The sequence below is a fragment of the Myotis myotis genome, unplaced genomic scaffold, assembly GCF_014108235.1.
Source record: "Myotis myotis isolate mMyoMyo1 unplaced genomic scaffold, mMyoMyo1.p scaffold_m19_p_1, whole genome shotgun sequence".
Taxonomy (NCBI): domain Eukaryota; kingdom Metazoa; phylum Chordata; class Mammalia; order Chiroptera; family Vespertilionidae; genus Myotis; species Myotis myotis.
Window position 1 is genome coordinate 142,455,206 of NW_023416313.1, and position 22,653 is coordinate 142,477,858.

Consider the following 22,653-nt stretch of genomic DNA (forward strand, 5'->3'; position numbering starts at 1 on the left):
AAAATTGGTCAGACACATGCAAAAATATGAAACTAGACCACCAACTTAAACCACACACAAAATAAATTCAAAATGGAAAAAGGACCTAACTGTAAGATGGGAAACCATAAAAATATTAAAGGAATCCACAGGCAACAAAATCTCAGATATATGCTGAAGCAATATCTTCACCAACACAGCTCCTAGGGCAATGGAATCTAAAGAGAAAATAAGCAAATGGGACTACATCAAAATAAAAAGCTTTAGCACAGCAAAAGAAACCACCAACAAAACAACAAGAAAACCCACTGCATGGGAGAACATATTTGCCAACGATATCTCCAATAAGGGTTTAATCTCCAACATATACAAGGAACTCATACAACTTAACAAAAGGAAGACAACCCAATAAAAAAATGGGCAATGGACCTAAATAGATACTTTTTGAAAGAAGACATAAGGAAGGCCAAGAGACATAGGAAAACATGCTCAAAGTAACTAATCATCCAAGAGATGAAAATCAAAACAACAATGAGGTACCATCTCACCCCTGTCAGAATGGATATCATCAACAAATCACAAATGACAAGTGCTGGCGAGACTGTGGAGAAAAAGGAACACTCGTGCACTGCTGGTGGGAATGCAGACTGGTGCAGCCACTATGGAAGACAGTATGGAGTTTCCTCAGAAAACTAAAGATGGAACTCCCATTTGACCCAGTGATCCTACTTCTAGGAATATATCTCAAAAAACCAGAAACACCAATCAGAAAGGATATTTGCACCCTTATGTTCATAGCAGCACAATTCACCATAGCTAAGATCTGAAATCAGCCTAAGTGCCCATCAGCAGATGAGTGGATTAAAAAACGTTGGCACATCTACACAATGGAATACTACGCTGCTGTAAAAAGGAAGGAACTCCAAGCATTTGCAACAGCATGGATGGAACTGGAGAGCATTATGCTAAGTGAAATAGCCAGTCAGAGAAAGATAAATATCACATGATCTCACTCTTTGTGGATTATAATGAACAACATAAACTGATGAACAAAAGCAGATCTAGAGGCAAAGAAGCATCGATCAGATGCTCAGACCTCAGAGGGAAGGTATGGGAAGGAGGAGGCAAGAGGGAGCGATCAACCAAAGGACTTGTATGGGTGCATATAAGCATAAGTGATGGACGCGGACAACAGGGGGTGAGGGCGAGAGCAGGACTGGGGGGGTGGGGGAACAATGGGGGAATAAGGACATGTTTGTAATACCTTAATCAATAAAGAAAAAAAATACATACTCCCTGAAATTGAGAATTCTTGAATGTTAAGGTGTACATTAAATTATACAACATGTTTTAAATTTAAAAAAAATTAAACCATATTTTTTACAGATTGCCCCTTAAATTTAAGCATTTTATTTTCATTAACCTTACATAGCAACCTTAATTTTGAGCTACACAGTAATACTTTTAGAAAATAATCCTTTCTGACAGGTTCAGTAGGTCAATATATAACCCACAATTGAACATTCCATAATATCTTTGTAATTTGTATTATTGTTTATCTGTGTCAGCAACCTGGAAATATTGCTTTGAAACTCTTCCAGTTCCAAATCATTTTCGCTTTGCTTGATAAAAATTTGGGGAACTAAATAAATCAATAAATTATTAGAGAGAACCTGTGGTGGTTTATTGTGATAACCTCAGAATTTTTTTCTATAGGCCGCTCTGAAACCCATTTCTAGGTAGAAATGTGACTTTTGTATGTTCAAGAGATCATTTTCAAAAGGCTTGACAGCCTCTAACCTACTCATTAAGTTTCCAAAGCCTATAGGTTCACTCTCAAGCAGCAACTCAGAAGAGGCTCCAAAGGAGAGTCTTTAGTGCAAATGTACAATATCATCTCACTAGAGGCCCAGTGCACAAAAACTTGTGCACTCGGGGGGTGGGGGGGTTGGTCCCTCAGCCCGGCCTATGCCCTCTCGCAGTCTGGGACCCCTCGGGGGATGACCACTTGCTGGCTTAGGCCTGCTTCCAGAGGGATTGGGCCTAAGATGGCAATCAGACATCCCTCTGGCAGGCCTGGAGCCCTCGGGGGATGTCCACTTGCCAGCGGGGAGCAGGCCTAAGGTGCAGTTGGAAATCCTTAGCGCTGCTGAGGAGACAGGAGAGGCTCCCACCACCACCGCTGTGCTGTCAGCCGTCAGGCAGGCTTGTGGCTGAGCAGAGCTCCCCCTGTGGAAGCGCACTGACCACCAGGGGGTAGCTCCTGTATTGAGCATCTTCCCCCTGGTGGTCAGTGTGTGTCATAGTGACCAGTCATTCCCAGTCATTCTGCTGTTAGGATCAGTTTGCCTATTACCCTTTTATTATATAGGATGGTCAACTTGGCAACTCTGTTGGCAGTTACGGTCTACACAGGTGTGCTGGTGACCACCTGGCCCTGCCCCATTCCAGGCTTAAATTTATGCTTACATTTACATTTTTTCATAGTTCTACTTCTTTACCTTGTTTATATTGTATTATCATCTTGTTGTATATGTAAATTATTTCAAATCGTTTGTGAAAGAAGGAAAAGTATAAACAAACAAGACCCAATGATATTACACATGGAGATATGTAGCGTCCTGAGAAAAGGTGCGATTTAAAGTTCAAGATAATATTACAGTCAGGCTACATATAAATGAGTTGTGTTCCAAAACTATGTTTGTAAGCAGTGAGTTGGGATTCAGACTATTTTTTTATGAGAAGAATGTTATAAAAATTGTTTTTATTTTCTTGTGAACAGTTGTCAGTTATCACACAACCTATTTAGCCCATGATATAACTTAAGTAAACTTTATTTGCCCTGAAAATAAATTAAATAGCATTGCTGCAATAAATGTTATTAAAAAATATTTGTTTTCCTATCTTTTGGTCAGGAATTATACCTTACTTATTATCACATTTCCACTGAGTAACACAATGTGAGTGCATAGTGCTCAAGAAATGTTTACTGAAGAAGGAGAATGAAAAAACGCAAGAAAAAAAAAAGGGGGTACCTGAAACATTTAAAAGAGACTTCTGAGTATAGTCAAGGTTACAGAAACCAATGATACCAAATCTCTATTTTGTCTAATTATAGTGAAACACCAGATTTCCATTTCTTGACACTGGAAACCTTATGCATTATTAGACTAGATTAGATTTCTTTGGATAAAAGAAAAGAAAAAGGAGTAAAGGCTGAAAAGGTAAGAGAATATATATATATATATATATATATATATATATATATATCCTATCTAATAATAGACAAAGATGCAAATTGACCATACCTTCACTACACCCACCATTGGCTAATCAGAGCAATATGCCAATTAACCACCAACAAAGTTGGCGGCTAATTTGCATATACCAGCTGGGAGCGAAGACTGAAGACACCATAGAAGGAAGCCAAGCAATGGAGCCAAGGTAGTGGAGACGGGCGGGAGAAGTGGCAGAGATGGGCGAGGTAGGAGTGGCAGTGAAGGGTGGGGTAGGAGCAGCAGGGAAGGGCGGGGTAGGAGCAGCAGGGAAGGGCGGGGTAGGAGTGGCAGTGAAGGGTGGGGTAGGAGCAGCAGGGAAGGGCGGGGTAGGAGTGGCAGAGAAGGGTGGGGTCGGAAAGGCAGAGATGGGAGCGAAGCCCTATTCTTGCAGGAATCTTCCTGCAATGGGCCTCTAGTGTGTGCATGTATATATGCAAGACCTGAGGAAATAAGATATTTGCAAAGATATACATACTCATGCCCAGCCTGTGTAGCTCCATGGTTGAACATCGACCTATGAACCAGGAGGTCAACAGTTTGATTCCAAGTCAGGGCACATGCTTAGGCTGCAGGCCTGATCCCCAGTAAGGGGGGTGGGGGGTGCATAAGGCAGCCAATCATTGACTCTTTCTCACCATTGATGCTTCTATCTCTCTCTCCCTCTTTCTTGCTCTCTGAAATCAATAAAAAATATTATTTTAAAAAAAGATATATGTGCTCATATGATAAAAAGACTTAATTAAATGAATAAATTTAATTTAGGAGTAAACTGTAAAGGAAGAAGTGAGAGCATGTCATTTGGACTATTCCTTTGAGGGAGAAAAGAGGCAACAGCAGTGAAGACTTTCATTGTGTAGTATTCTATATTGGCCACAACTAAATGGTACCATCATCACAACACTTACTTGCATAAATTTGTGTGAAGACTAAGAAACTAGAGAATAAATTTAGGATGATGGAAAAGAGAGGGAACTATGCTCTAAGACCTTTTGAGTGCATTAGGTATTAATGAGAACGTGTTTCTATCACCATATTTGGCATTCTAGAAAAGGAAATTTTATTCTGATTAACTGCTTTTCATGTCCACAAAACATGTTTTACATACAGGGGTGGGCAAAAGTAGGTTTACAGTTGTGAGTATGCAAAACATAGAGTTTATTCTTATGTTATTATTTATTAATTAGAGGCCTGGTACACAAATTCATGCACAGGTGGGGTCCCATGGCCTGGCTGGCAATTGGGGCCAATTGGGGCCATCTTGCCCAGTCCTGATTGGGGCCAATCAGCTGATCGGGACCAGCCAGCCAGAGGAGGCCAGTTGCGGGAGGTTGGCTATGGGAGCACACTGACCAACAGGGGGCAGCTCTTGCATTGAGCATCTGCCCCCTGGTGGTCAGAGTGCATCATAGCTACCAGCCAGTCGGCCGGTCGTAAAGGTCACTTAAGCTTTTAGATAGATAGATAGATAGATAGATAGATAGATAGATAGATAGATAATGGTATTATTTGCCATATAAACAGCTGTAAACCTGCTTTTGCTACCCCTTGTCTATATAAATGTATTTTTCTCACATCAGCTCAAAACAGATCTGATTTGTTAAAAAATACATTTTATTTCATGTTGATATTATTTGAAGACTTAAAAGGAGACATTTTTATAGAGATTATCCTGGAGCCTGTCTGAAGGTCAAGATTACTAGTAGAAGGCCAGTGAATGTATCGGCTGTGAAGCTAGGTAGGAGCTTCACTGGGTCCTGTCTTCCTGCTCCTTCACCTTACTCGAATCTCTCCTTCTCCCACTGTGCACACACTTTGTAATTATGGCTGTGCCAAAACCTGTTCAGGATTTTCAAAGCTACGGTACTAAAGCCTACATTTAGTCACTATTTACACATTTTAAAATAGAGACACTAAATTATTTTCCTAAAATGCAGTTAGTGACAGAACTAGGCCTAGGACTCTAGGTTCTCTAGAATCTTATTTAACATTTCTAAAATTACAAAAAAATTGATAAACTGCCCTGTATTAAATAAATGTTGGAATAATCCTTGCAAAAATAAGTTTAAAATTGTAATTTTCAGTTATTTGCTTGTCCTTTAAGTTAGCTACTTACAACATGAGTATTTCACTTCATATTCAAAGCCAAAAGTTAAAATTGATAACTAAAGATATCTGAGTTAAAGAGATAGGTTCTCCATTTACTTTCAACTATTATTGTGAAAATTTTAATTCAAGATATTATTGAATATTTTTTGTATTATAATTGAAGTCATCTAGTAAAATACAGGATTAAGACAAACATAAAATTTATAATCTTAAGAAAATATTCAAACTTTGATATGTTTATACTAACATTATTTAATCCAGAGAAATGAAAGGTAAAAATTTTATTCATTATGAAGAAATTTGATTCCCAGAATATTATGCACCCCCTTTGTGTCCCTTGCATACATATTGCCAGTTTGAAATTTATTTATCTTTTAATACATTCCTCTATAACAAGTTATTGAATCTTTCAATTTTTTAAAAGCATTTAATGTTTTTTCTTGTTATAATATCATTTAAGATTGTTGCAATAGTTCTGCACACCTGACATGGAAAAATTAGCTCCTACATTGTAAATGGAGGCGAGGGCAAGGTAAGTCTTTGATTTGTGGTTTGATAATAAAACAAAAGAATAGAGAACAGTAGCCAACTTCATGAATTATAGTTAGGTGGCAATAGATTGATAACATCATTTGTGTTGCTATCTAAGAACAATTGTTTTTAGCAAAACAGAAGGGCAGAAGTAATGCATTGCATAGATAAGAATAACAGAGGATGTGCTTTCTTGAATGCACAATTATATTAGGCCGGAGAGTGGGCCTAAGCCGCAGTCTGGCTTCCCTCTGCAGGAGGTCACCAGGCGATCAGGGGAAGGTGCCGCCCCCACTACCTCACTGCTGCCTACCCTCGGCCCTCGCTTCTTAGTACTGGCCCCACCTCTTGTCCACTAGTGGGTGGGGGGTGTTCTGGGGCCAGACTGGCTGGGGGAGGGGCCGGCTGGGAGGTTGAGGCACAACGGGTCACACCCTGTCCAGCCTCTGTGTAGGCATGGCACCAGGACTGGGACTGCACCTCTGCCTTTGTGGCTGCCTCTGTGGAAGGGGTTGTGGCGCTGGACCAGCCTGCACCACCACCTCTCCAGTGCCACCAGCCCTCAGCCCTCGCAGCCACCATGACTGCCGGGCCTGGGCCTTCGCACCCACTGTAGTTTTGTCCGGAAGGATGTCCGGAAGATGTCTGGTCTATCCGGTCTCATTAGCATATGACCCTTTTATTAGTATAGATGGAAGGAAAGACCTGCAGAGTATTATGCTAAGTGGAATAAGCCAGTCAGAGAAAGACAAATACCATATGACCTCACTTATATGTGGAATCTATTGAACAAAATAAACTGATGAACAAAATAGAAGCAGAAGCATGGATACATGGGACAGACGGACAGCTGTCAGAAGGTGGGGAGGGTATTGGAAGACTGGATGAAAGAAAGTGAAGGGATTAGCCAAAAAACATATATACATAAGACACAGACACAGACAACAGTGTGGTGATCCTCACAGAGAAAGGGTAGTGGGAGCTTGGTGGGGATGGTAAAAGGGGGGTGGAGATGGAAAAAAGCTTTGCTTGGGGTGATGGGTGCACAATGCAATGTGCAGATGTTTTGTTGAGTTGTACACTTGAAACCTATATGGTTTTGTGAACCAATATCACCCTAATAAATTCAATTAAGACAAATAACAAGAAGCAATAGTACTGTGTCCTAAACATCTGAGTTATACAACAATGTCTGAAGTGTCTAAGGTAATGACAGTACACTACTGAAGCTATCACTGATTTAGCTTTCAAAAATCAGCAATTTGTTATTATAATCATTTCAAGATATTTGAAGAATGGTGTCTGAATAGAATGAATAATATATAGAGAAACATTTTATGCATGTAGCAGTTAGCAAGGTAAGGCAGAAAAAAATTGTTTGGGACAAAACTTGTCTAGAATATTGAGTTAATGTTATAGCATTTTGCAACACATGCATGCTGAAGCATCTTATGCTTTATTCAGAGCACTTGTGAAAACTTATTTGGGTTTATGCTTTCTCATTTCCAAACTGTGTCTCTTCTAAGCAGAAAGAAGATCCTATGTGGTCTACATCTTTATTCCTCGAGTACTCATTTTGAAAAACATATCATCAAAAAAAGTGAAACATGGCAGGGGGAAAAAATCACCATTATTTTTTATATATAAAGATAAGATTTTCAGTAGTGTTGCTTTCAGTTACAGAGTTGGATATTAAGTACACTAAATGCAAATATAGTTTAATGATTTCTGAGTATTTTATTATCAATTGCTTGAGTTTAATACATAGATACTTTATGTAGAGTTGTATATAAAGTATATTTCTATATTTGATATCCCATTTTTGAACTGTCTTCTATCATGCAAAAAGCTTACAAAACTACTGACAGACAAGGAATAATAAAAATTACATAAATGTGGCAGTGAAAAAGTTTGGTTTTACTGCTCCTCCAAGTGTACCAGAAAAACAACCCTGATATTTTGTAAATTCTAAGACTTGTTTTAATCTACTGTCCCTGTCTTTGTCCTATGTTAGATTAGAAGTAAGCATTGATTTATAAAGCATACAAGTTAGTTCATATAGTGTCATATAGTGTTAAAATTATATTATATACTTCTCTGAATTATGGTTTGAATCATGGTATAAAGAAAAAGAAAAAAATTGATTGTTATTTGGTAAAGCCAAATGAGAAAGCAATTAGGTTATTTCTAGACAAATTAAATTTGTCTCTGTCTTATGACCCACAATGTTCAAATCTATATATAGAAACAATATAGAGAAACATTGCAGAGATATACCAGAAATTACAGAGAGGAGTAGTCATTTGCAACCTTGTTTATAATTGTGAAAAATTCTTGGTATCTAAATAGCCATTGATAGAAGTACAAATAAATAAATAAATAGATTTATTTGTTCAATGGAATATTAGTAGCAAGTAAATGAATGAATTTCTGCTGTACATAATAACCTGAAAAATATCTTAATTTTTTCCAGCTTCTTGAAATACAATTGAAATACATATAACATTTAATATAATATGTACATGATGATTTAATAACCATTATTATTATTTTAATATATTTTATTTAATTTTTTACAGAGAGGAAGGGAAAGGGATAGAGAGTTAGAAACATCGATAAGAGAGAAACATCAATCAGCTGCCTCCTGCACACCCCCTACTGGGGATGTGCCCACAACCAAGGTACATGTTCTTGACCGGAATCAAACCTGGGACCCTTCAGTCTGCAGGCCGATGCTCTATCCACTGAGTCAAACCAGTTAGGGCTAATAACCATCTTTATTGAAAAATGATTACAATCATATTAGTTAACACATCCACCACTGTTATTTTTGGTTAAAGTCTACCATCTTATCCTACTGGCTTTATCTCACCTCTCTCTAACAAATCCTGACTTGGGCTTTAGTATCTTGGGTCTTAGTTCCTTCCCACCATGATGAGTTATTCTCTCAACTCTACAATTTCTAAATTGACAGGCAACTAGCTGATTCACCACAGAATATTGGATCATTTTCAGTGGTCAGCTATTTCATGGACAGCCAATACTGCAATATTTGGTAGCAATATTTTTTAGTTTTGGGCATTACCCTTGGGATGGTTGAGGCTTTTTCCTCCACTGTGTCTTCCAAGATTTACTATGTGACAGGCACAGATTTGAGTGCATTGCATGTATTAGCTCATTTAGTAAACAACATCTTGATAATGTAGATAATATTATTACTCCTTTGCAGATGAGGTTAAATAAGTTATTAACCACTACTTCCTATCGACATAGTAACCAATAAATGAGCCACTTTGGATCTATCCTTCAGTGTAGAGACATATCAAATGAAACTCTCTTCCCTCTTTTCCTCACTTCACAAAAGTTGAACATATGAAGAGTGGGGGCTTCCACTTTTCTACTTAAACGTACAGAAGTAAAGAATAAATCCTTATTGAATGATAGTATTCCCAGTAGCATGATGTGCAATGCCTAAGAAACCCATGGTTTGGCTCCATTGTCTTTCTCTCCAAAGAGAATTTCTAGCGTGTCTAAGAGTTTCCTTATAAACGTTTTCTGTTGGTGCTTCATCTAATTGTATTTATCTGCACCATCCTGCTAAGAGTTTGGCTGCCACCGTGAGATGTCATTGGCTCACTGCTGAAGTATAATTTGATTCAGGTGCAGCTGGCTCCTGCCATCATTCAGTAATCCATATGAACTATATTATTAAAGTCCAGGTCATGTGCTAGGCCTTAATCATATAAAAAAGCTGTAGTATAGGAACTAGGATATTTTTAGTAGCTTTAATACGGATCAATATCAGAGTAGATTACATAAGAGAAAATATTTATTACTTTGTCATAGAGACATTTGACCTGGCAGTTAGTGCAGTGAAGCATGATGGTTCCATAAGACCATTTATCTTACTTTTCTGTCACCCTCTTTGGTCCTGCTACTCCACGCTCAAGTTGGCGGCAAGGATGAAAGAGAAATTGGAAGGCAAGACGTTTCTTCATGGGCACAATAATACAGAATTTCTGCTCACATCTCACTGTGCAGAGCTTAGTCACATGGCTATTTACTGGCAGCAAAGGAGGAGGAAAATGTGATCGCAACTTGGGAGATGTGACTTGCTAAAAATTTATTTATTTCTATTACAAAGTGTTACATGACTAAGAGTTTGGGGGTACTATTAGTAATCTCAGCCATTATCCACATGAATGTACTCTGATTGTTGATTAATCAAGCACACTCAAGTTTTCCAAAAGACGTTTACATCAGTCCTTTATTTCAGATCCAAGTGACAAAAGCCAAACAGACTTCATAAAGTTATGGAGGGTCATAATAGACTTTCCACTCTGATTAATTTAGTCTGTGGCTCATCCAGGGAGGGTAGTGTAGTTAGTCCTGGGCTCGCAAGGTAATCCATAATGTACTCTCCAGGACCTTTCTTTTGTTCTCCCCCTTTGGCTCTTCCCCTCACTCATAACACCTTGAGCCCACTGAATACTTTCCCTATCTGCTACCCAGTGTTCCGCCTCTCTTTCTGCCTGTTTTTGCCACGACAAGGCTCTTGTTCTTCTGTACTCTGTTAACAAATAACAAATGGAGTGCTAGTATTCCAAAAGGATGGGGAGGATGGAGAAGGAGGCACTCATCATAATTTACCCTTGGTATTCTATCTAAAAGACAAGATCATTGCACTGCACACACTATTCTCCTATTGCCCAGTAACTTTTTATGCTTAAAGACATCATCTTTCTCATACTCTTGAATATTTCAAAAGTCTCATTTCTATCACATTATCTTCTTGAGGAACTGCCATCTAGGAAGAGGGTAGGAGGATTATAATCACAGGTCTTTAACTAGTGTGCTTACCTTAAGAATTTCTATGTGGTCTCCATTTTGTTACTAAGCCTTAAGCTCAGGCATGGAACAATATCAAACTGCACAAGACCCATCTTATAGTTGGTGGGGTTTTTTTGTTTTGTTTTGTTTGCCTTTTTTCAATATTTGTCACTTTCTCTTTTTCTCTCATTCTAATTTTTTAAAACATTCTTTTTTTTTCCAACTTCTATTTCCATTAAGGCACACTGTTGATTTCATCACTCATCTAGTTTAGTCTTTATTTCAAAGGTAATTTTTCTCTTTTACATCTATTTTCTGAGTTCATTTCTGAACATTTGCAATCAGATTTGTGATTTTCTTATAAGTCTTGTAACATTTTCTTGATATCTTTTAGCTCACTTTCAAATAGAGATTTTAGTTTCATCCTGTTTTGCGAGCTTATCTTTCTTCTGTGGGATATTATTCTGTTTCTTCTTCTTTTTTCTATATAATAATTTTTCATGGAACTTGACCGTGATCATTTTATGTTGCTCTTTCTTATAGGAAATTAACTTTGGCAAACTTCTAAAATGAGGTGGGATTTAAGAAAGCTTTCTAACATTGTAGAACTTGCTTTCTTACTGTTTTTATAATACTCAGAAATTAATTTGATTTCTGGGATTTTTAAACTATTTCTTCTTCTTCTTCTTCCTCCTCCTCCTCCTCCTCCTCCTCCTCCTCCTCCTCCTCCTCCTCCTCCTCCTCCTCTTCTTCTTCTTCTTCTTCTTCTTCTTCTTCTTCTTCTTCTTCTTCTTCTTCTTCTTCTTCTTCTTCTTCGTCTTCTTCTCCTTCTCCTTCTTCTCCTCCTCCTTCTTATCTATACTAGTCATTAGTAAACTTCTTTCTTTAAAGGGCCACATAGTAAATATTTTAGGCTTGGCGAACCATATGGCCTCTGTCACAAATAAATACTCAGCTCCACACCCAATACCTGAACAAATGAGCATGCTAATGTCCTAGTAAGACATTATTTATGAAAACAAGTGGCAGGTTGGATTTGCCCAAAAGCCATTGTTTGCCTACCTCTGGTATAATTTGTCCAATAGAAATGTAATAAGAGGCACAAATATGAGGCTCATATGTAATTTTAAACTTTTTAGTAGTCACATTGAAAAAAATGGAGAAAAAAAGGTAAAATCAACTTGATTTTACCTAACCCTATATATCCAAAATGGGGCTATTGGCTATTTTATAAGACATCACAGATCTAGATTCCCTTTTCTCACCTTTGTCATTGGCCCCTGCTTCTTCTCAACAGCTATTCCATTCCCTTACATTTCTGTCCAGTGGGGCGCCCTGTCCTGGGTGGGATCCTGATGGGTCAGGTGGAGAGTTCATACAAGTTTTCCTGCCTCTTAGCCTCTCAAACTCTTGCTGTTGGTCTCTGCATTTACCCAGAACTGGAAAAGGCAGAACCCCTCCCATGTCCAGCTGTTCCTCTCCACATGCTGACCAGTGAAGGCATGCAGGCTGGTGGCAGGCTCTCCTATTCTCAGACACCCAGTTGCTTCCTCTGTTTATCATGCCTGTGGCTGTTAATGGCTTGTCTCCATTCACTTGTTTAGAGTCTGTGGGATATTTTTTCCATCTCTCTAAACATGTCTAAGTTTTGCTAAACAGAAATAAAAAATAAATACTATGAACCCTGTACCCTCATAGAGATGTTGTGAGGAGCATGGGTAATCAGGTCTAAGAAAATAGTACAAACTTTAAGCTGTTAGACAAATGCAAGAGAAGTAAAGTTATCAAGTTCTAAAAGAGAAACCTACTAGAAAAGTAAAATTAAGCAACCTTGATACAGGACTTTCTATGCTTTAGATGCCTGTTTTCTTTTCTCCTGAAATTATGGATCTGTAAAAAAGCATTGTTTAACTATGGAACCTTTTAAGAATAAGATTTTGAAGGTGGCACTTAAATCTCTCTCTCTCTCTCTCTCTCTCTCCCTCTCTCTCTCTCTCACACACACACACACACACACACATCCTATCTAATAAAAGAGAAACATGGTAATTAGCCATACCTCTGCTACCCTTCCCATTGGCTAACCAGGGTGATATGCAAATTAACTGCCAGCCAAGATGGTGGTTAGCCGCCAACAAAGATGGCAGTTAATTTGCATACATAGCCGCAATGCTGGGCGGCAAAAGGGATCGGAAACCCAGGAGGCAGGCAAGAGGTGGGGGGCGGGCAAAGGCGGCCGTGATCAGTGATTGCATTGTGGATTGGAGGCAGAGAGAGCCGCTGCGCAGGCCAGCCGGCACCCCGGGCCCCCGGGCTGTGGGTGCCGGCTGGCCTGCTAACCCGTGATCGCCATGGTAAAAAGACCTTCAAGGCCTGTCCAAGGCAGGTTTGCATTTAAAACTAAGTGGGGTGGTCCGGAACTGCGCCGCACTGACAACCAGGGCAGTCTCTGCATCAGTGGCACATCTGTGGCTCGAAGTGTGGGGGGTGAGGGCCATGCAAGCCAGAGGCTTTGGCTGCAATGGTCAGATAATTTCAGCTCCAAGGCAGGCGCAATCAGGGAAGCCATGGGGACCTTCACAAAAAAAGAGAAGGCTGAAGAGGAAGGACACTTCCCAGAGCGGATTAAAGAACAGCTGGCAGCCTTGAAGAAACAACATGAAGAAGAGATCACTCATCATAAAAAGGAGATTGGGCGTCTGCAGAAAGAAATTGAGCAGCACAAGCAGAACATCAAGAAACTGAAAGATCATGATACTGTGGCAGTGTCAGGGTGAGGGGACAGCCATATTTGCCAGTGTGCCCGAGCTGTCAACAACAAAAAGTGCTGGGAGCTGGGCAGGTGCACAGACAGGTACACAGACCCCAGGCCCACCTCGCCACCGCCTGGCCTCACCGCCACCGCTGCCGATGTCCTCTCATGGGGCCTGCGCCCGCAGGGGGAGGCGGGAGGCAGGGGGGATGTCTTACAAACCCAACTTGACCATGCACATGCCCGCCACCTCCATCAAGGCCTCTGGGAGCGTTCACCCGCCTTCCACCAGCATGGCAACGTCTTCCCAGTGCCGCCAGCTGCTGAGTGACTAGGACCACCATCTCTAACACGCAGGGAACAGAGAACAGCCAGGTGCCCCAGAGCAAATATGCTGAGCTGCTGGTCATCATCGGAGGACCAGGGAAGGAGATCTGACTCACGTAAGCGGGCAGCAAGAGCGCGATGGAGAGACTGAAAGGAGGCATCATCCACACGACAGGGCTGGTTCGGGAGTGCTTGGATGAGATGGAGCGGAACACCAGGTCCTAGCCCCTAAGTCAGCGTGAAAGGCTTTCCCTCTTCTTCCAAGAAGTGACAGCTCATGCTTGCACCCCCTTCAGATGAAACTTGGTTTCAAAATGGTAACAGCTTGGTTTCTCCTCCCCGTGCCCCTCCCGTGGTTCATCAGGTTCTGAACCTCCCATCGCTGAGATGGAGAAGAGATTTTTGCAGTTATTAGATTTACATATTAGTTAGGAACTACCCAGGGCATTTTGTGTGTTTTTTTAAAGCATTGATTTACATGATGCATGTCAGTTACCTATCACAGCAAACTGTAGTTGGCCTCCCAGATACATGTTTCTCTTCTGGATACATTTCTGTTACTCACATGGTTCTTTACGTTTCTCTTCTGAGCTGATCCAACTCTGAGGGTTTGTTTCAGTGAGTCCTGAGGCAGCGCTTTAGTAGCCAGTGCCCATTCTCCACACAGTATAAATTCTTTTCAATGTAACTTTTTTTTTTTTACTTAAGCATTTGCATGACTATTAGCACTTTGAAGTCAGTCTTTAAAATGCACAAGTTATAAATACAGAAGAAAGAGCAATTTATTGAACCTTGCCTGACAAGGACCCCTGAAATTTCCCTAAGGGTGTATGTACATTTCAGTCCCGCCTTTCCCATCAGTGGATCCAAATATCTGGAAGACAGTGACTAATAGTGTTTGCATCTTTGCATGTATTTATTACTTGATGTAATAACGCTTATTTTCATTAACAACAACAAAAAGAAACTGAAAGATCATGCTGATGCTTAAGTGCACACAGTTCCCCATAGAATGGCTACATACTGTCCACTTCTATGAAGACATAGTTCTGGTAACTAACATCTATCTATGCTGCCAACAGATTATAATAAATTGTGATCAGTGGGGAAAAAAACCCAAAAAACCAAGTGGGGTGACATCGGAATTACCCAAGCGTACCCCCAACCCCTTCACCTGCCCAGATGCCTAGGGTCCCTTTACAGCTGGGCTGAGCCCAGTGCCGCCCAGTGGCCTGGACACCAGACCTGACCACCTCTCTGGTTTGGCCCAAACATCTGAAGTTCGCATTAGTTGCCAACTTAAGAAATTGGAGCATTCACGTAAAATCAGGATTCCCCACTTCTCTTTCCAAAGTGGCCGATTGGGCTACCAACCAAGGGTGGTCGGTGTCACTTCAACCCTAAGAGGAATCCCCAGCTTGGGGGTGTTGAGGAGGAAGCTATCCGTGCATACAGTTCAGTTGTGTAAACTCCCACTGACAGTAGCACAGCCCAACAGTGTGGCCATTCAACTGCGAGGCAGCACAGGCATGAAACAGTCTGGCTGTTAAACAAGGCCCCTCTCCAGCTTTCAGGGGGCTTCACCTACTCCAACCCACTGTACCCCACTCTGCCCCAGTGAGACAGCTTCAGTGTTTCAGCTCCAGCAAACAGAACACGTCCCAGTGGAAAGGGAAAGTGTATCCATGGCCAGTGTTGCTCAATGGATAGAGCCTCTGCCTGAGGACTGAAGGGCCCAGAGTTCAATTCCTGGTCAGGGCACATGCCTGGGTTATGGGTTTGATCGCCAGTGTGGGGCGTGCAGGAGGCAGTCAGTCAATGATTCTCTCTCATCATTGATGTTTCTATCTCCCTCCCTCTCTGAAATCAATCTATACTAATAAAAGGATAATGTGCTAATTAGAACAAACAACTTCCAGACAACTTTCTGGATGTCCTTTTGGACAAAGCCATGGTGGCAGGGCCAAGGCAGAGGCGGGTAGGGGCGATCAGGCCGGCAGGGGAGAGCAGTTAGGGGGATCAAGCTGGCAGGGGAGATCAGTTAGGACAATCAGGCTGTCAGGGGAGAGCAGTTAGGGGGGTCAGGCCAGCAGGGAGAGCAGTTAGAGAGATCAGGTCAGCAGGCAGGTGAGCAGTTAGGAGCCAGTGGTCCCAGATTGCAAGAGGGATGTCCGGCTGCCAGTTAGGGGGATCCCAGGGATCGGGCCTAAACCAGCAGTCGAACATCCCCCAAGGGTTCCCCGATTAGAGAGGGTGCAGGCTGGGCTGAGGGAACCCCGCCCCCTGCACAAATTTCATGCACCGGGCCACTAGTATTATTATAATTGAGAGAATAAAAAAGACTTTTTCCCAGTAGCAAAGTGAAGTAAACAGACATTGCAGTAAATTGATAATCAAGAAAATAAAAAAAAATGACATAGCATTTAAATACCTTCTTAATAATACTGATTCCTCACAACAATGAAGGATATACTCAATTACAGTGGGGCCTTGACTTACGAGTTTAATTTGTTCCATGACGGAGCTCGTAACTCAAATCACTCATATGTCAAATCAATTTTCACCATTACAATGACACATGATGCTGGGCTGATGTTGTGGCGTTCACTGTAACTTTCACTGCGCCAACTAGTGGTGGGGTATCTGAAGCTGGCTGGTAACCCGAATTTTAGCTCGCAACTCAAAGCAAAAAATCGGCCGAGAGACGGCTCATATCTAGAAAAACTTGTTAGTCGGGACACTCGTAAGTCAAGGTCCCACTGTATCTTAAAGTGTGACAAGAAATTTTTGTAATAGTTTAATTTTAATTCAATTCCATTAAAAATTAAATGTAATTAAGCCCTTCCCTTTTCTGGGAAGGTGAAAAAATCAAACAAAAAAGTGGAAGGACTCAAAAACTATATAGACTAAAATCATTCTGTAATTTGTGAAATTTCCACTTCATTTTGCTTATTGTAGTTCCTGCTAATTTGTTTAGGGAAGAAAGCAAGGAAGTTAACCATATTTCAGTTAGGTCAAATTTTTATGAAAAGGATCCCATCAGCCATCCTGGGGGTTTAAGCTCTGTTATTTACCTGGTGAGATTTTCAGAGAGAATAGCCTCTTTTTTAGTTCTTCCACAAGATGCCAAGGACACGTGACAAAACATGAGCCAATGCTCCATCTAAGTTTTAGCCAAATCAGCTAGGGAGGCATAATTTCATGTTCCCAAGCTTTTCTAAGGCACAAGTTCATCTTAGGGGTTTATATCAATTATTTTAGTGAAAGCTGTGAACAAATGCTGCACTTCTGTACTCTATTTTAGAATAGAATAAATGGGTTTCATAAGGGTACCCTAATTTAATGTAACAGAAACACGAAGACTTGGAAAACAGTGTCTTGGTCAATTTCTAATATAAATTTTTATTTATATTTACTTTAAAGAATATTTTTTTCCTTTAGAAGATTTAAATTTTTAAAAACTGAAACTCCATTTTATTTTATTTATTTTTTAAAGTACATTTTTATTGATTTTAGGTAGGAAGGGAGAGGGAGAGATAGAAACATCAATGATGAGAATCATTGTTTGGCTGTCTCCTGCACACTCCTTACTGAGGATCAAGCCCAGAACCTGGGCATGTGCCCTTGACTGGAATCAAAGCTGGGACCCTTCAGTCCCCAGGCTGACACTCTATCCACTGAGCCAAACCAGCTAAGGCATGGAACTCCATTTTAAATTCTTTAGGAAAAAAAACATTCATTTATAAATTTGTGCAGTGCCCATGGAAGCCAATTATAAGTCATCGAAAAATTTGGGGTGTTGACTCCAATTCCACAATTCTTAGAGATTTGATATATATATTTGGTTATACATTCAGAATCTATCTGAAGCACATGTTAAAATTTAGAGTGTATTTAATGTCAGAGAGCTAAGGGAGTAAAAATAGTAAATATGTATATCAGCAATGTGTGTGTTCTAAAGCATTTCAAAACATTTAATACCAGAGCTCAGATGATATATTACTCATGTCTTTATTACAAAAAATGATCATATCATAGAGGCAGCACACACACACTATGAGATTTGGTGGTTGCTATGGTAACTATATTTTTTTCTTGAACAGAAGAATAAATAGCTACACACATTCTTTGCAATTTATTGAGCTGGTAATTTACAGTACCTTTAAAGACAGTGTGCTTATTCATTTTTAAAATTCAAATTTGAATATATCCATTCTCATTCTTTTGTATCTAATGAAACAAAGTTATTTGTTTTGTGCCTATTTGTAGTTGTTCTAAAGCATTAAAAAAAGTATAATGTTTCCAAGTTATTTTCTGGTATTTGGGGACTAAGGACTTGTTTTTTAAAGATCTTTTTTATGCAGTACCTTAGGCTACTCAAAAGTAAAGTTTTTATATAACAAATGCTTAAATAGTTATTATTCTAGGCCAGACTATTTTCTAAGAACTTTATTTATCTTAATTCATAAAATCATAACATCTTTCTTTCAGTGTGCATTTCTTTCTAAGTCAATAGTAATGGTCAACTGAATGAAGAGAAAGAAAAATTAATTCCTTTGATATCTTTTTGGGGGTAACTTTTCTTTCTGAGTATGAAATAAGGTATTCAATATCTAGTAGTAGAATATTAAATTTGAATAAAACAGAAATATACTGGGCAAAACATAATTTGTTTTCTCGGAAACAACATACTCATTTTTAACACTCTTCCCAAATGACTCCATTATCTTTCACAGCACCTACTAACTCTATTTTGAGATTTGATCTCTCTCTTGTTGTTTTTTTTTTTTAAACATAACTTTTGTTTCCCTCTATCCAGCTCATTTTTAAAAGCATATATTAGGCCTGAGTTATTTTCTGGCATTTGGTATTCTCCTAAAGTCTGGAAATTGTTTTACTTTAATGACCATTAATTGTATTTAATTACTTTTAATTGAAAAGTCTTGAAGATATAAAAACATTAAGAGGGAAAACAAAACCTATCTACACTAATAAAAGAGAAACATGGTAATTGGCGTACGACCGCTACCCTTTTCATTGGCTAATCAGCGAGATATGCAAATTAACTGTCAGCCAAGATGGCGGCCGGCAGCCAGGCAGCTTGAAACTAACATGAGGCTCGGTTGCTTCAGTGATGGAGGAAACGTTCCCCGCCTGCGGCTCCAGGCCTCTGAGCCTGCAGTTTGAGACATTTTAACAAATACCGCCAGACTTCAGCCAGCAGATTCACAACATTGTATGCAAAGGCCAGAAACCTACTTTCAGGAGCGGAGGCCTAAGAGCTGGAGCCAAGCCTCAAGCTAAAGCTGGCCCAGAATAATAAAAAAAAAAGGAATAAAGGAGTGTTTGGGAGTTCAATCACCCCCAGCCTGAAAACAGCCCTCAGCCCCTCACCCAGACTTGCCAGACACCCTAGTGGGGACCCCCACCCTGAAGGGAGTGTGACCAGCTGCAAACAACCATCATCCCCTCACCCAGGCTGGCCAGGCACCCCAGTGGGGACCCCCACCCTGATCCAGGACACCCTTCAGGGCAAACCAGCCGGCCCCCACCCATGCACCAGACCTCTACCCTATATAGTAAAAGGGTAATATGCCTCCCAGCACCGGGATCAGCATGACAGGGGGCAGCGCCCAAACACCCTGATCGGCCCTGCTCTGTGTGTGACAGGGGGCGGGGCCACAACCCCCCCACCCTGGGCCCTCCACTGTGTGTGACGGGATAGAGCCATAACCTCCCCATTAGCCTTGCCCTGAGTGTGAGAGTGGCGGCCCCCCAACCCCCTGATCGGCCTTGCTCTGTGGGTGATAGAGGGTGGTGCCCCAACCCCCCCCCCACCCCCCCACGGGCCCTGCTCTGTGTGTGATGAGGTAGAGCCATAACCTCCCCATCAGCCCTGCCCTGAGTGTGACAGTGGTGGCGCCCCAATCCCCTGATTGGCCCTGCTCTGTGGGTGACAGGGGGCGGTGTCCCAACTCCCCTATCGGACCTACTCTGTGAGTGACAGGGGGCAGTGCCCCAACCCCCGGATTGGCCCTGCTCTGTGCGTGACAGGGGGTCACGCTGCAACCTCCCCCATCGACCCTGCCTTGAGTGTGACAGGGGGTGGTGCCCAAACCCCCCAATCGGCCCTGCTCTGAGCCCAACCAGGGGCTGCACCTAGGGATTGGGCCTGCCCTCTGCCACCCAGGAGCAGGCCTAACCCAACAGGTCATTATCTCCCGAGGGGTCCCAGACTGGGAGAGGGCACAGGCCGGGATGAGGGAGCCCCCCTTCTCCCCGAGTGCACAAATTTTTGTGCACCGGGCCTCTAGTTATAACATAATCTAAGAAAAAGTGTTGTCACTATTTTAATTTCATTTTAAATAACTACATTTTTTTACCTGTTTATTTTACATTATACTCATTATACTGTGTATGCAACTTATCTTGCTTTATTTAAATAACATAATTTTATTTATTTTTTATGTCTGCATAAATACGTTTAATGGTTCCATGGTATGTTATCACTGCTTGCTTATCCATTCCTTTATGGTTAGAAATGTTATTTTCTTCTAATTCTGTTCCATTATATATAATGTTTCCTTGATTGTCTTTACTCATGAGGCTTGTTTTATTTTTCATGATTTTAAGCATAGATTCCCAGGAATAGAATTTAAGGATTCAGATATTATGAGTCCTAGTCCATAGTTTTTTAAGATCACAAATTAAAGTGATTACCTAATACAGAGGGAAGTATTCCAGCTAAATTTTCAACTCAAATCTTATGTCCTTTCATCTTCCAAACAGTAGCAGAAATAGGAGACAACCTCAAAGAATCTCAGACAACTATTTTGTTTACTGGACCTACCCCTGTCCAGTGATGCTAAACTGCAAATGGAAAAATCTGTTAAAAATTGAAGTGAGCATAAGTGAGATAATGCATATGAAAATTGCACAAGAACTCTAAAATCTGAAATCAGGTATGTAGCAGAACTAAGGTAAAAAAAAAAAAATAAGTGGTTGAAATTGTGATTAATAGAGAATGCAAGCCTAGGATAAAAGCATAAAAATGAACACCGCCATTGGGACACACAAGTCCTGCCTGCTGGATAGACCGAGCCAGCTATTTGCACCCATGATTTACTGATATGTTCCTATTCTTGACTTTTCTCATCGTCCCTTCAACCACTTCCACCTGATTGAAACCCAGATTTTTCCTCCAACAACACTACATGCTTCATATTTCCAATGGTACCTACTTAGAGTCCCCTGACTCATAAAGACAATGGTAGGGTTAAAATCTCTGCAGTTGTCGTATAATTTATGTACATCATGCTGTGATTTTCATTGAAGCAACCACCTATTATTTCTTGTAATTACTCAGAAATGATCCACTTTCTAATTTGGCTCTCTCATTTTTTGTTCTTAATAAATGTAGTGCAGGAAGCCCAGAGGTCAGAGTGGGACCATCCAGTTTTCAGCTCTGTGGAACCATAAAAGACACACTCAGGGGGAAGACTCAGTGAGCACCAAAGCCCCATTGAAGCAAGTCTAGCCCCAGAGGGGTGTCTCTAGCACAGAAGTTCTCCCACTGCAGACACACCTGATTCTCACACCCAATTGGCCTGGAGGTCAAATCCTCACAGTGATAACTACAACAATCAAGGCTTAATTACAACAAGACTGTGCACAAAGCCCACAAGGGGGTGCACCAAGAGTGTCTACCTCAGGTAATTGGGACACTTAGCACAGAAAGGAACTCTATTGACACAGCGAAGCATAAAAAATGCCAAGACAAAGAAACAGGACAAAACGACAGAATTGGAGGAAAGCAAACTGCTGGATATAGAATTCAAAACCACACTTTTAAGGTCTTTAAAGAACTGTCAAGAAGCCGCCGATAAACTTAATAAGGCCCTCGAAAAGACTGGTGAGACCACCGATAAATGTAGTGAGATCTTCAAGAAGACTGGTGAGACCGCCGATAAATGTAGTGAGATCCTCAAGAAATCTAATGAGACCCTCGATGTTGTGATAAAGGACCAACTAGAAATTAAGCATACACTGACTGAAATAAAGAACATTATACAGACTCCCAACAACAGACCAGAGGATCGCAAGAATCAAGTCAAAGATTTGAAATATGAAGAAACAAAAAACACCCAACCTGAAAAGCAAAATGAAAAAAGAATCCAAAAATACGAAGATAGTGTAAGGAGCCTCTGGGACAACTTCAAGCGTACTAACATCCGAATTATAGGGGTGCCAGAAGATGAGAGAGAGCAAGATATTGAAAACCTATTTGAAGAAATAATGACAGAAAACTTCCCCCACCTGGTGAAAGAAATAGACTTACAACTCCAGGAAGTGCAGAGAACCCCAAACAAAAGGAATCCAAAGAGGACCACACCAAGACACATCATAATTAAAATGCCAAGAGCAAAAGACAAAGAGAGAATCCTAAAAGCAGCAAGAGAAAGAAAATCAGTTACCTACAAGGGAGTACCCATACGACTGTCAGCTGATTTCTCAACAGAAACTTTGCAGGCCAGAAGGGAGTGGCAAGAAATATTCAAAGTGATGAATACCAAGAACCTACAACCAAGATTACTTTATCCAGCAAAACTATCATTCAGAATAGAAGGTCAAATAAAGAGCTTCACAGATAAGGAAAAGCTAAAGGAGTTCATCACCACCAAACCAGGATTATATGAAATGCTGAAAGGTATCCTTTAAGAAGAGGAAGAAGAAGAAAAAGGTAAAGATACAAATTATGAACAACAAATACACATCTATTAACAAGTGAATCTAAAAATCAAGGGAATAAATAATCTGATGAACAGTATGAAGTGGTGATTGTAATAGAAT

At 40.6% G+C, this 22,653-nt stretch overlaps 1 pseudogene; it reads left to right on the forward strand.

Moving 5' to 3' along the window:
* The first annotated feature begins 13,685 nt into the window (after positions 1-13,685).
* On the forward strand, positions 13,686-14,028 carry LOC118664455 (annotated as a pseudogene).
* Positions 14,029-22,653: the final 8,625 nt, after the last annotated feature.